At 37.8% G+C, this 13,387-nt stretch overlaps 1 protein-coding gene across 3 annotated transcripts in view; it reads left to right on the top strand.

The window, feature by feature from the left end:
• Positions 1 to 13,387, top strand: part of LOC112163090 (spermatid perinuclear RNA binding protein) — a 75,250-nt gene that overhangs the window by 9,283 nt on the left and 52,580 nt on the right. For all 3 annotated transcript variants that reach the window (XM_024299238.2, XM_024299237.2, XM_024299240.2), the window contains exon 2: positions 12,050 to 12,138. The gene's annotated coding sequence lies outside the window, so the exon portion shown is untranslated. The remainder of the gene's footprint in view (positions 1 to 12,049; positions 12,139 to 13,387) is intronic.

The raw sequence follows: 13,387 nt of genomic DNA, 5'->3' as shown, positions 1-13,387 counted from the left end.
TGTATACCCTGTAAGCTGCTGAAAGACTTAATTTCCCCAAGGGTGCCATCCCAAAGGGATTAATAAAGCAAGTCTAAGTCTAAGTCTATATCTATCTTTTTTTAACCTTCCTTATCTTGTTATGGGTTATGGGATTGCTAGAGCATATAGCTTTCATCTAAAAATGGAATAAACTCCAATGGCCCACCATTAAAAATTTATTATAAAAAACTTATTTGTAAATTATGAATACATTAGTGTATTAACAATTTTTGGTTCTCCCATGAATAGAAGTTTTTTCATGTTGGTATTGTTGACTTTTTAAATATAATTATTTTTTACAATAGTCTGGATTTTAAAGCACAATCTGCAAGACATGCATTTACTGTTAATAAAAAGAGAACATGTCAGATTAACGCCTTCACAAATCCATCTTATGTAGCGTTTCCTGTCTAATTTGGTATTTAAGAAAAAAAATGTTAAAATATGGACACCTCAATTCATTTTCTTGCACCCATATTTCCAATACTAAGACCATTTGTATGGCCTAATAAGGCAATTTTAAATGTTTACCTTGTGTACGCACAGACAATTCAAAATATTTGTCAAAAATGCTGCAAGCTTTTAGAAACACTTGAACATTTAAGTACATTTCCTTTGTGGTGAAATTGCTTATTCTCTTTTCTTTTCTTCTCTTTTCTTCGTCGCTTATAGGGCAGTGGGCCATGTATGCCACCCATTATTCAGCTAATCAGCTTATAGAGGAGTTACAGTCATTTGAAACCATGATGTTACAGCAGGGAAATAAGTAAAATGGAGCAATGGACCGCGAGAACCTGGATTGAGAAAATGCTGACTCAGGAGTTCTATTGAACATTTATATTTCCTTTTTACACACTTTCAGTCAAGCATCACATTTATAAACGTACGTTCTCCATAATAAAAGAGTGCAATAGTAATACAGTAGTAATACTCTTAACAATAGAGTAATTTTATCACATTCGCTAAATGCAAATATTTATTTTCTGTATTTAAAAAAGATTGAAGTCTAAGTAAAGAATAGCAATGTATTTACTTTCCTTGTTAGAAATCATAAAGCCCATTTACTGCTCAATACTTATGGACTTAAAACCTCCTAGTTACAGAACAATACCTGCATTGTATGTTTTTCTTTTTTTCAGACCCCAGTAGCAGCTTAGTTAACTACCTTATCATCAAGAAATTGGTAATTTTACTTGATATAAGACAAACCAAAAAATGTATCTATATGACTTGGTATGAACAAGTCATGTCAATATGCTGAAGAACTTTTGAGTTTTAGCAGCCTTGTAGGATGAATAAAAGACAAAGACTGAATGTTGTATATTCATTGATAGATTTTAAGATTGGTTGAAAAAGGTGAACCCACAAAACTCACAAGTGTGTCCGTAACAACATTTGTGTTGTAGTGACCATTTGAGTACTTGCGTTATCCCTGGTTCTTTGATAACAGCGTGAGGTGTTTCACTGCGGGAATCGGTTTGGACGTGACCACTTACTGAAAAATGAGCCAGAAAATCCATGCTCAGTGGTGGAGCTAAGCCCTTTTTTGTGGCTCTTCACAGTTGACAGTCCTGCCTATCAAATTAGCACCCCATCCCACGAGGGCTGCTTCTGTTGCCATGGTTACCCAAGACATAACTGTCCTATGCTGTCAGCCATGCAATGGGTTTCATGTCGGAGTGTCAGAGACTGAGTCAGCAGTAGCACCTAATATTACCAAATATTCTGTACACTGAGCTGGCTCAGCTTTATCCAAGTTTTTCTTAACCCAACATCCTGCACTGGATTTAATGCTGGACTCACCGATTGACTGCTCTTTTGAATGGGAGCAGATCATGTAGTCAATGTACGAATATATTCAGATGCTGCCAACCTTTAATGGAGGCGGCACAGTTTCCTGATTTGTTAATCAGCATTGGAGCAAACTGGATTGATTGATATTTGTAGGCTTGCCCCTTGATAAGAAATCCAGAAAAGCTCTTTGTGTGCAGGATGTAAAAATGCATATCTGAGATATTGTTTCAAAGTTTGTATTATGAGCTTGTATCTTCGTAGACTACTGTTAAACACATACAAATGGAATAGGTTCCTCCCTTCTTAGAAACGAGGAAGTTCCAAGAGTGGAATTTCCCCTTTTTGTACCATTGGAATTTCATTCTTTTTTAATATAGAAGCAATCTATTTTCACTTGCCTTGCCTTAACGCATTAGCTAAGGAAATCAGCTTCAAGTCTGGACATACTAGCTAGGTTTGCTAGTTGAGCATGGGAAAAGGTCACCTTGATGCAGACACTGCACAAGTATATAACTAACAAGCCCAAAGTGTTTTTAGCACTAAATACAAGCACCACTATTCAACACTAACCCCATAGAGCTGCATTTGGCGATGAGCTTCTTAACAAAACACCTGTGATTTGTTAAACTATCCAGTTAGTCTGAACATGCTGAAGGGGACAGTGTAGTTTTTAATTGGAGGACAGTGAGAATGAAGTATAAGGGTCATTTCATTGTATGTGGGGCAGGTGTGATACTTTTGGAGCTTCCATAGTTGGTCATTTTGGAGAAAATGTCCCTAGTGGAACACCAAATGAAGAAAAATAACTTTTGTGAAGCACCCTAGTGTTTCTTTGAGTATATTCAGACTAGACACATTTAATTTGCTTAAATTGAACTAGAGTTTGTTTCCCCCAATAATCCTGAACAAATTTTCACTCTGAATACAAACAAGCAGACCCTGGTGCGGAACAAGAAACTGCTCTCTGACCCATCTTTTGAGATGGTTTTGGTTAGTTTCCAATTGGACTGAGCTCCTGTTTGCTATAAGTTTATTCAGTCTGAATAGGCTTCAAGCTTTTAGTGAAATATCAGGACCAAAAACGCCACTGTAGCCAGATGTAAACTGAGACCTGTGGACAAACATGGAGAAACAATGAGACACAGCAACTCATCCAAATGTGGTCAGCTGCTCATTAAAACAACTTTTAACATGATAGAAATTTCTTCTCATTTTGTTTTCCCAACAAAGTATATGTCATAAAAACTTTCTGGTGTATTTTAGGATGTTAACCACCTTGCAGCATGCCTCCGCTGTACCAAAGTAGAAAAGTAACGTTGAAACAGACGATCAGAATTGGTCAGCGAAATATAAAGTTTGAATAAGTGAACTATCCTGACAAGGATTGCAAAGCGTAGGACTTCCATTAGTCTTTTACTTGTTGCTTTCCCTGCCCTTGTAATTCCTGGCCAATGACTGAGATCTTAAGTCAAGTGGTTTTGTTAACAAGATTTGGTTCAAAACATAAGTTTGTTTGACAACAGTCTGAATACAAACCAAAAGTAAGGTTCAGAACTCGATCCGAACCGAATTAAGCAAACTCGATCCAGACCAATAGACTTTTCCAGTTTGAATACATAAGATAGCATGAGGGTTAAACTGACTGTCCCTGCATGAGAAAATCTGCATCGTATTAATTTAGACTTGTAGAAGTTCACAGTGAGGTTGTTACTTCCCTAGCTTGCATAGCACCGCCATTATGAACAAATGTTGGACTGCCCTCCTGCTGTTTTTTATGCCTATAAATGAAGATGAGCCGGTAATGTGTACCACCATGCGAGCGTCACACGAACACGCAACATCACTGGGATAAATGAGGCTGAACTAGCACTATTACAGCAGGTGGTGTAGGTGCAAAGACGCATGATCCTGGAGGACCACAGTGTACTTCTCATGCTGTGGCCTGGTCAAGTTATTTCTGTTTCATCTAGTTGCCGAGCCAAGAAGACAGGCTATGTCTATTTTGAACAAGTGCTGCAGGTTAATCCATTCATGCCTTTACTTCTTAATGATTTTTGGCTCTGGACAATAAGCTGTGTGCAAGCACATTTGTTATATATGAATCAAATCTGTGGATTTTTAGTGTAGTAATCTCGTTGAAAGAAAAGAAACATGGAGTTGCAATAACAAGGTGTTGGTGCTTTTTATTTTTTTATTTTAAATAATTTATTGACTGCTTGCAAAACAGATTCACTCATCTGTAATTCAGTTGACACATACTGCTAAACCAGTATGTTATGAAATCACCTGGATTGAGATGAATGAGAAGGAATGTTTACAGTTTCTTTCATGGGTTCAGATTTAATTGCAGCTAAGAAGTGCTGACCAACTCACATTACATGGTTATGAATCAGTCTCAGAGCTGCACAATGCAACGATAAAAATGCTGGAACAGAGTGAACAGACAATAAAATGTGTGAACTACGAGATTAAATGTCACAGAGTGTCCTTTTTTTCATGAAATTAATCTAGAATACCTGAAATGCCTAAAAGCCTCCCAAAACGTTGGTTTGGTCCTGTTATGTAAACAAATAATCTATAATCCAAAAGAATTTTAGCCCATGCTTAAAAGATAAACATCAGGATAAAGCTGTTAAATGTCTGAAATTACGAAATGATGTTTTTGCAAATCCTTTTCCAGGTAATCCCAAAATAAAAGCACCCAGAAATGAGAGTGGGTGCTCGCCTCTGTGCCACAAACATCCTAAATAATTATTTTAATGTTAAAAAAAACATTTTATCTACCTTGTAGCCGTCTTTATGCCTAGGAAAGTATCGTTTTTTACTATTATATGGCATAACCTCAATAGCATAATTTACATTGTAGAAAAAAAACTTTCCACAATTTCACCTTATAGGTGAGTCTAGTAAATAACAGTGAGGAAAAAAGAGGCATAATAAAGGAGAAAGGGATTGTGGGAGTTGGGTTAATTGCAACACATGAACTGGGGAGTTGCATATGAGACTGGATTTCAAGTAAAGACTTTGCATATTAGCAGTGGAGGGAATACAGAAGGAGTAAACAATAACAAGGGATCGGTGGAAAAAAACTAAGTGGGAAAGAGGAGTTGTAGAGGCTCTCTATTAGACAGATGGATGGAAAAATATATGAAATTGCACAGACACCCCTCATTCTGAACTGAAGACTGGCTTCTGCCTCAGACTGATACTGCAGGCTGAATCAATGTCAGTGCTCCCCCTCTCTTTCCTGTCTTCCTTTCTTTGGGAATTCTCTGACCTATTTAGCTCCTTCAGCAAGCAGCAGCAGAGTTATTTTTACATATCACCAGGAGACAATACTTTGTCCTCTGATCGTCCTCCTCGCATCTATCTGCTTACCTCTCTTCCTCCTCCACTTCAGCTTTTTCCTGTTGTATCATCCTGTTTTTCCTCTCCCTTGTCGTTTTTTTTTTTTTTGGCTTCAATCTGTCATCTGCCTTTAGGGATATAAAGATCAGTCAGCTCCCTGCTGTGTTCTATGCAAAATGGAGCCGGGATTGTTAGGGATTGACTCGATTATTGAACAAAGGTCTTACAAATAATATATAAAAAAATACTTATAAATTTGTCTGGTTTTAAAAATAATATTTCGTGTTTTTTTGCATGGGGAAAAAAAAAGTTACATTTCATTGAGAAAAGGCTATTCATTAAGAACATTGTGTAAGGGGGTGTACCGAGTTAGCAAAGTGAATTGACTGGCCTTTTTAATTTGTAGTTCCGAAATGTTTTTCCTCGGGACTTGTTCTATGCCCTCTCCTCTGCTCTCCTCAGGGGAAGGTGACAGGGACCGAGTAGACAGGTCATCTATTCGCTCCTAATGATGATGGATGGGAGCACTGTGGAGAGCCAGGACACAGAAAAAAATGGACCGATGAGGGGAGATAAAGAAATAGAGCAGTAGAGCAGAAGAAATCTGTGTTTATGTTTGCCGGCTGGTGGGCAGATGGTGGGAGTTTTAGCGATTGTCGAGTGTGCATGTCATAGTCTGAAGGGAAAGACACAGGCGCGCACAATCTGAGGAGTGAAATGTAAGTGCGTCTTAAACTTCCAGAAGATGTACGTGCAGAGCGCACACAGCTCCCCTTTTGACTCTGCTGACTTGTCAGAAGATGCAGCAGAAGGCTCCGGCGGTCTCTGGGGTTCTTTCACTCACATAGATAAACGCTCGCTCATTTTCTCACTGCCTTCTCTGACTCACCACAGCTTTTTGGTGCTGGACTCTTTGTATTTTACACCTGCTACAGATTGTCTTCCTGCAGGCTGATTGTTGACTGTGAAATACTGTAAACATTTTTAGCATATTTTTGTTTCGTTCTCATCCTATGATTTTAAAAATGTAACGAAAAATTAAATACTTTTTTTTAACTAACATATTTCAGGTAAATCAGATAACAGGAATAACTCAAACTCTGCTCCTGAAGAAGTCTGTGTGTGTGGCCACAGCGGCGTCCGTCTCTCAGCTCACCTTTCTGCTCTCACATCCTCCCATCAGAGACCTTCAACAGGAGTAAAGCTGCTAGCCTGATTGAGAGGAAATGTTGAGACCCTTTCTGCTTGAGGTTGCAACCCTGCAGACGTACATGCACACACAAACTCCGACACCGTGCTGGAGTCTTACCCTTTCCAAAGTGCAGACAAGGAGACAGGCTGTAGCTATGGCAACCTAGAGAGAAGTGTTAGGATTGGGTGCTGGCTGGATTTGAAAGAGCTACCGTACGCAGCCCGGGGCAAGTGCTACACTCTGTCTGTTCAGTGTTAGCGCTGGCTGTGGGTTTTGATACAGGTGTGTCTGTCAAAGGACTGGGGACCTGTCCTGCCTTTGGCTCCTCCCACCTGTCTGTCTTTGCTCTGAGTGTGCTCTCAGGTGTTTCCAGGTTTCATTTACCACAACGACTCATAAAGCTGGAAGACTGACTCATTACTGTTGGTTGTAGAATAGTTATGTGTGTAATTGAATGAAACGACACCTCGCAGGGAGTTAAACATTAATAGTTTCTGTGTCATTACGTTCCTTTTCTTGAATCATGAATATGAAGCTGATTTTTCATATTGTAGCACTTGATGATGATGACTTAAAAGGTGAGCAAAATGCTGATTCATTGAACTTTTCAATATTTTAGATTTGTCATCTACTTTTACTCATAACCTTTTTTCTTTCAATAATTGTGTAAACAACCTTGTAAACTTGATCAACTTCCTCACCCTTCTTCTCCGAAAATGTTTTCACGAAAGCCTCTAACTTTCAATGGAAATAGAAAGCTTAGGTTGATATGTGTTTATGAGTGAGCGTTCCAAGCCTTTTTTTTAACAAAGAAATCATATTTCATTCTCTCAGCGCTGGCTGCTGGGAATAAAAGGCACGGAGCCGGCACTAAATGACTCTGCAACGGCTTCATCTTTAGAGGCGCAAGTTGCTTTTGTTGTTGAGAGGACAGCATGAGAGCAAAGCTTTCTTATCTACAACAATGCAGAACAACAGGCTTAGTGTGGAAACTTCCTGGCACTTTTCACTCTGTTAACACTTCCTTTTAGAATTCCTGCACCTGACTTAATCTCCTGCTGTACATACTCTCTCACGCTGCAATATGCAGCAGCTTCTTCTTCTTTTTTCTTGTATTTTAATTTTGGATTGTGGAATCATTACTATTTGCACCTGCTTGTTCCCTTTTATTTTTCTTTACTCTCTTACTTCAGTGAAGGAAAAATAAGGGGGATTGGAGCATCGATTCAAAGGGATTGCGTCGCTGTTAAGATAAAATTTGAAGTTTCAAACTCTTCATTTTTGGATTTTAGCAACCAAACTCGATCAGAAGAGTGTATATACAAAATAATTTATTTGTTGGTGTTGATTTTAATCAGATGCGTTTTTGTGAGTATTACTGTGATAAATTATGTTTTGCAACAGAGTTAATCAGAATTAGAATCACATGTTGGATTCTCAAGCAGAAATAGAAGTTAAGTGTGTTGTTTCATACTACAGTTAGCTCTTAATATCTTCAGAATGTATCTATTACTCTAATATATTTGTTTATGAAAATCATTTTTTTGTCTTTTCAATATATCCTTGAAGCATTTCTTTTAATGATTAATAATTAAGGATAGAATTGTATTTCTAAGTATTTCATTCTACAAATTGTTGTGAAACAGGGTATAAGAAAATGCAGCTTGAAAAAGAGCTTATTTGTGATGTAGAAAATACAATGGGTGCTCTGTTCTGATGCATTCACTCGAGTACGACAAGATCCACGTACACCTTAATTTTCCTCGTATGAGCTGGCATCTGGCTCAAAACTGTACGACTGGATAGCTCCAATATTGCTCGCCGTTTTTGCTGCACCGGTAATGTTAGGTCAAGGGTGTGAGGGGCTGTAAGCTAGCAGGAGAACACTCAAACAACGAGCTCTCAGCAATAAAGGGAAGAGGAGGTGGGATTGCTCTGCACCAACAATTCTGCCCCGCAACTCGGAGACAAATTTCTAATAAAATCCTGCTGCTCTGGAGAAACCATATTCTAGAAAACAATTTTTTTTGGCTAATAACCATAATTAAAAGACCACTTGGAAAGCTTTAAAAGCAAAAAGGTTTTCATTTGGATATGAACATAAGATACAAAAATGCAGACATTTTTACACATTGCCCCGTGCGTTTGAATATGGTATTTAATGCAATAAATATCAAATTCAGTTCGGAAATGAAGATGAGAAAGAGAAGAAATCATTTAGCTCCAGAGCTCAAAATTCTGCAATTATTCTGCTTCTCCATCATAAGATTAGTACATTTACTATAATAGATATTCTTTTTTAAGTGCAATTTTATTTTTTTATTTGCAGTTTTATGGTTCATACTTGTCTTAGCAGGTTTGCTTGTGTGAAAGTAAAGTTGTGGATCTGTTATTAGTTTTTTTTACTTTAACAAAAACATGAAAAAAATGTTTTCCTGTTTACTTTTTTTTAAAATAAATTATAAAAAATAATACTGTTTTTTGTCTTATTGAAACACCAGTGGTTGTTTGCAAAAAAAAAGTTTTAATAGTTAAATAAGGGCTGGTTACCTACTGTATGAGTAACCCAGACTGCATAATTAAAGCAGGAAGCCTGAGACATTAACAGCGATACTGTTTCACCTGTGAATATATTGCAGCAAGAAATCTGTGCAGCGCGGCAGCAGAGCAGAATTTTCTTCCATCATATCCACTGCATCACCACTGTCTGCACTCCCAGGGCTCATAATGATGAAACAGAACCTTTCATCTCGATTCAGTAACAAAGGTTTCCTCTGGGCCCCACATTCCCAAGAACCCAAAAATAAAACTGCCAAAACTTTCAAGATGCATCAAGCAAGTTGAGATGTGCTCAGAATGTGAATCGATGTTTTTGCAGCTCCTCGTAAAATTAGTTAATCTGTGTAGATTTCTCCTTTTTGTGATGTTTGTGTTGATTTAATTTGATTCCTCTTGGCTTAAGTGGCAATCACTGGCACTGACGGTCTGTGACTAACAAGCTGAATGTCTCAATGGAGGGGTTTTATTTATCCAGACAAGTTTCTGTACCACCTGCTGTAGCATGAAACTGTCTTTGTTTATGCTTCGCCGCATCTCAGTTTGACACCCAGATTTTTTTTGGCTCCATTTTTACAAATTAGATGTGAAAGATTGGTAAATTCAGTGGATGCTCTAGAAATAATGGATTTTTACCCTATTTTTAAAAATATTTTCTCAATCTTTCAGTACGTGACAATGTCATCAGAGATTACGGCCTGATAGAAATCCATGACATCAAACCTTTGCAGAAATGTTCAGCTACAAGAACTGCAAATACAGAACTGAATTATAATATTTTGATTTAATAAATTAAGTTCTAGCTGAAGTTCCCTAAATCTTCTGTTGCTGTGAGTCTGATCCAGACTGATCTGCCACAGATTTACTAAAGGCCTCTTGGTGAAAGTCTCTTCCAAAGTGCTCATTAAGTTTATCAACTTGTTTTTGTCTGCTGCTTTTTAGCATCTGTAACCTCACGGTTGATAAAGAGGAAGTGAAAGTGGCAGCTCTTTATTTCAGGCGAACCAGACTGGCTGGCTGGTCGTCGTTATGCAAATGTTTCCTATGCATATCAGAGACGTTTGAGGGACAGAGGAGGCTTTTCAGGGACTTTTGCTGCTAGAGAAACTCACAACTGTGCGCTTTGAAAATCTGCAGAACTTTGTCATTGATGGAAGAAAGGAGGAAAGCTTTGGGGAGAAAAGTTGAGGGCAAAAAAGCACATTCTAGAAATGATTATGTGAAACATGAAATAATTATGAATAAATGTGAATAAAGTGTAGTTAAATGTATAATTCATCCAGTATTTATTTCTGAGGTCTATTGCACTGTGTGGTTAAAAAAAAAAAAAAAAAGGTTTTATGGAATTTTATACTTGTCTTCTGCCCCCTGGTGTTCAAGTTACATGTTAGGTTTCAAATTAGGTTTCATGTTTCTAAATATTTCATGACAACTGAATGTTAATTTAAACTATTGTATCAAGCTTAAAAAGACTGGAAAACACGTGTCACGCATTTTCACATTTTTGTAGTGTTGAGGTAATCCTGTCAGATTACTTCTGTAATGCAATATGACAAATTGAAATGAAAAACAGACAAAAAATATTGTGAAATAGAAATGGCTGGAAAATGTTATTGTATTGTATTGTATGTATGTCACACAGAGTAGAAAATAGTTTTCTAATCACTGATTGTGTCACACAAACTAATACTTTCATAGAAGTCTTCTTCTAGAAAAGCCACATTTAGATTTTATTTTTAAATATTTTCTCAGACACAGAACCAGTTTGACTTCCAGAGCAAAGGCGATCATGATTATAAGCTTAAAGCCATGATTTTTACCAACCAACTCCCACCTCAGGTATGATTTATCAGCCAAGGTGTGGCCCCTTCTCCAAGCAACTCGCTGCAAATCATTTCCATTGGCTTTGACTTGATTTACTTGAATAGCAGATTTAAACTGGAGGTTTCGGGAGCGGGCGTGGCATCGCTGTCATCTCTGTGATTACACTGTGTACTCCAAAGGTTATAAATGATTTGAATCTACCTTCTGCTATATATTCCTTAGAATTTTGCTTCTTTTACCAAATGGAGACATCCTCCAAAACAGATGATTTTCCTAGTGTTTCCCAGAGCTCCACTAATCTACATCTCTTTCATTGATTTCCAGTCATTTGAATGAAAGTTAAACAAGATTATTAAACAACTACATGCAGATGGTTTATTGATTATTTGTGGCAGCTGATTAAACCATTTGCGGCCTGTCAGCCTGCACTCGTAGATAGTTATTGTAAGTATTGTTATGTTTTTTTTTTTTTTTTGGAAAAAGATTTTGATAAACGGGAACTTCTTTGACAGGCCAGATCAGAAATGTTATAGAATCAATCCTGTTATTTATTGAAGTTGCGACCCTTTCTGCAGATCAGCATGGATAAAGGTGACGAGCTTCAAATTACTTTGAATATGATATTTGAATTTATGGATTGTTTTGATGCCGTGTCAGGGAGGTGTAGGAAGAATAGGTCAGCTTTGCATTGCTATAAACCACGCTGGAAGTGTTGTGCTGATAAGCTAATATGCTGCTTTCCAGGACAAACATGTTTCTAGAGACATGTTTTTTTTCTTCTCATAATTCACTGGCACAGTGGGACCCAGATCAACTATTCTTTGTGAACACTTTGAATGCAGAACACGGCTGAAAATGCAGCTGTTTCTTTTTACGCACGCATACAAATAAGAAGGCAGGGCCGGCTTCCTTCTGGCTGATCCGTGAAGAGCCGCACTGATGCTAGAATGTATTGTTAGTTTTATTCCACAAGTTTTGTTTTATGCTTCGTTCTTCTCATCTTCTTTCTGGCTCCGCTTCCCATGTCGCCGTCTCGTTGCCCTTTGTTGCGATGTTGGCAGGAAGAATGAGGAAGGTAATGTGATCCATTGAACAGTTTAAATATGCACTTGCCAAACCACCCATTGGAGGTTTTTAGTCTTTTTTCTTCCTATCTTACAGGTTTTATTTCTGTTTATTTTCTGATTTTGCTGGTAAATATACAGCATGATTGTTATTGTTTTTATTTTTCCTTTGTGGCCGTTGAAAGTCAAACCCCACACCATCTTTAAGTTACGATGAACTTAAATAACCTCTGAACTTGTGTGTTCTCAGGTAAGCCCAGGATCCATCCCTGTCAAAACACTGTAACTCCAGACCGACTTTAGAGGAAAGCACACTAACGGGAGGACAAAAAAAAAAAGGTGAGTAAAAATAATGATGGACTTTTTATCATCTCTGACCTTCTCTGAAAACAGAAATTGTTAGTTTTTAATTTGTTTACTCGACTTGCATGTAGGGTACACCACTAATGTTTGTGTTTACAATTTTTAGAGCTCAGTCTGATTAATGACTCACATTATGTCTGCCTACGCTGCTTTGATGCTGGCTCCCATTCACTGTCTCTGCTGTCCACACGTGTCTCCTAATACAGACTTTATTGTAGCTCAGACTATGTTGACTGTAGAAAAAGCCAATAGTTAAATTATGGTGAATTCAAGTGTGTATTGTATATCCGCAAATCCATATGGTTTATTCTGAGTCTGTATTAATTTAAATATGAACTGAAATGAGTTTGTGTGTTCAGAGGACGGAAAGGTGTGTCACTGGTGTTTTAATTGTTTTAAAGGCAGAAAAGTATTTTTGGGCCTCATGTTCATCAAAGGTTCTAGCACCTCTGCACTGTAAACTTTTTGTTACTTTTAAATACTTCAAGCTTCCCGTTTGTGGTCTAAACACAAAGCTCTGGACAAACGGGAACCCGGCAGGAGCAGTAATGCACCGTTGAGCATCCAAACAGCGTTCTTCTTCTCTTTCAAAGTTGTGTAATCTTGTTTTCACACTCTCACAAGGCAAAATGTGACACTGAAATGCTATCCTGGAGTGCATTGGACCAGCATGTCTATTTCATGCTGGGATGGCCTTTCGAGAATAAACAGCTGTGTTGGTTATTTGCAGGATCTACCTGCACATATGTCTCCTCTGCAGTTCCATTCTTTAATGATCTATTCTTATTCTTGCTGTTTTTTTTGCATTACCATTGGTGATTTTTATTGAGCAAAGGAAGTCATCAGTCACAAACCTAACACTTGGCAGTGTCTTTAGTTTTACACATTTTGGTCTTTGGAGCTTGTGGTTGCAGAGTTGACTCTTCTTTGATGAAGGACCTGCTTACGTATGTAAATGAGCTTTTATCCGACTCACTGGGTGGCTTTTCCACACTTATATTTCAATGGCAGTGTATTAGCGTCTACATGTGTGTGTTTATGTGTAAATAATTAATTGCTGTAAAGGTTTTATTGGTAAGACTGAACCAGGCAGAACATTATGCTCCACTGCTCCACACCGCAGTGCAACATAATTAGACTGAAACGTGTCTGCATTTTTTCAGTGAGGAAATTGTGTTAGGTGGCGTGCCAGTGTTAAATTACTCAATTTAGTTTGTATTAGTGC

This window comes from Oryzias melastigma, linkage group LG12 (assembly GCF_002922805.2).
Source record: "Oryzias melastigma strain HK-1 linkage group LG12, ASM292280v2, whole genome shotgun sequence".
Classification (NCBI taxonomy): Eukaryota; Metazoa; Chordata; class Actinopteri; order Beloniformes; family Adrianichthyidae; genus Oryzias; species Oryzias melastigma.
This window is presented reverse-complemented; position numbering and strand designations above follow the sequence as displayed.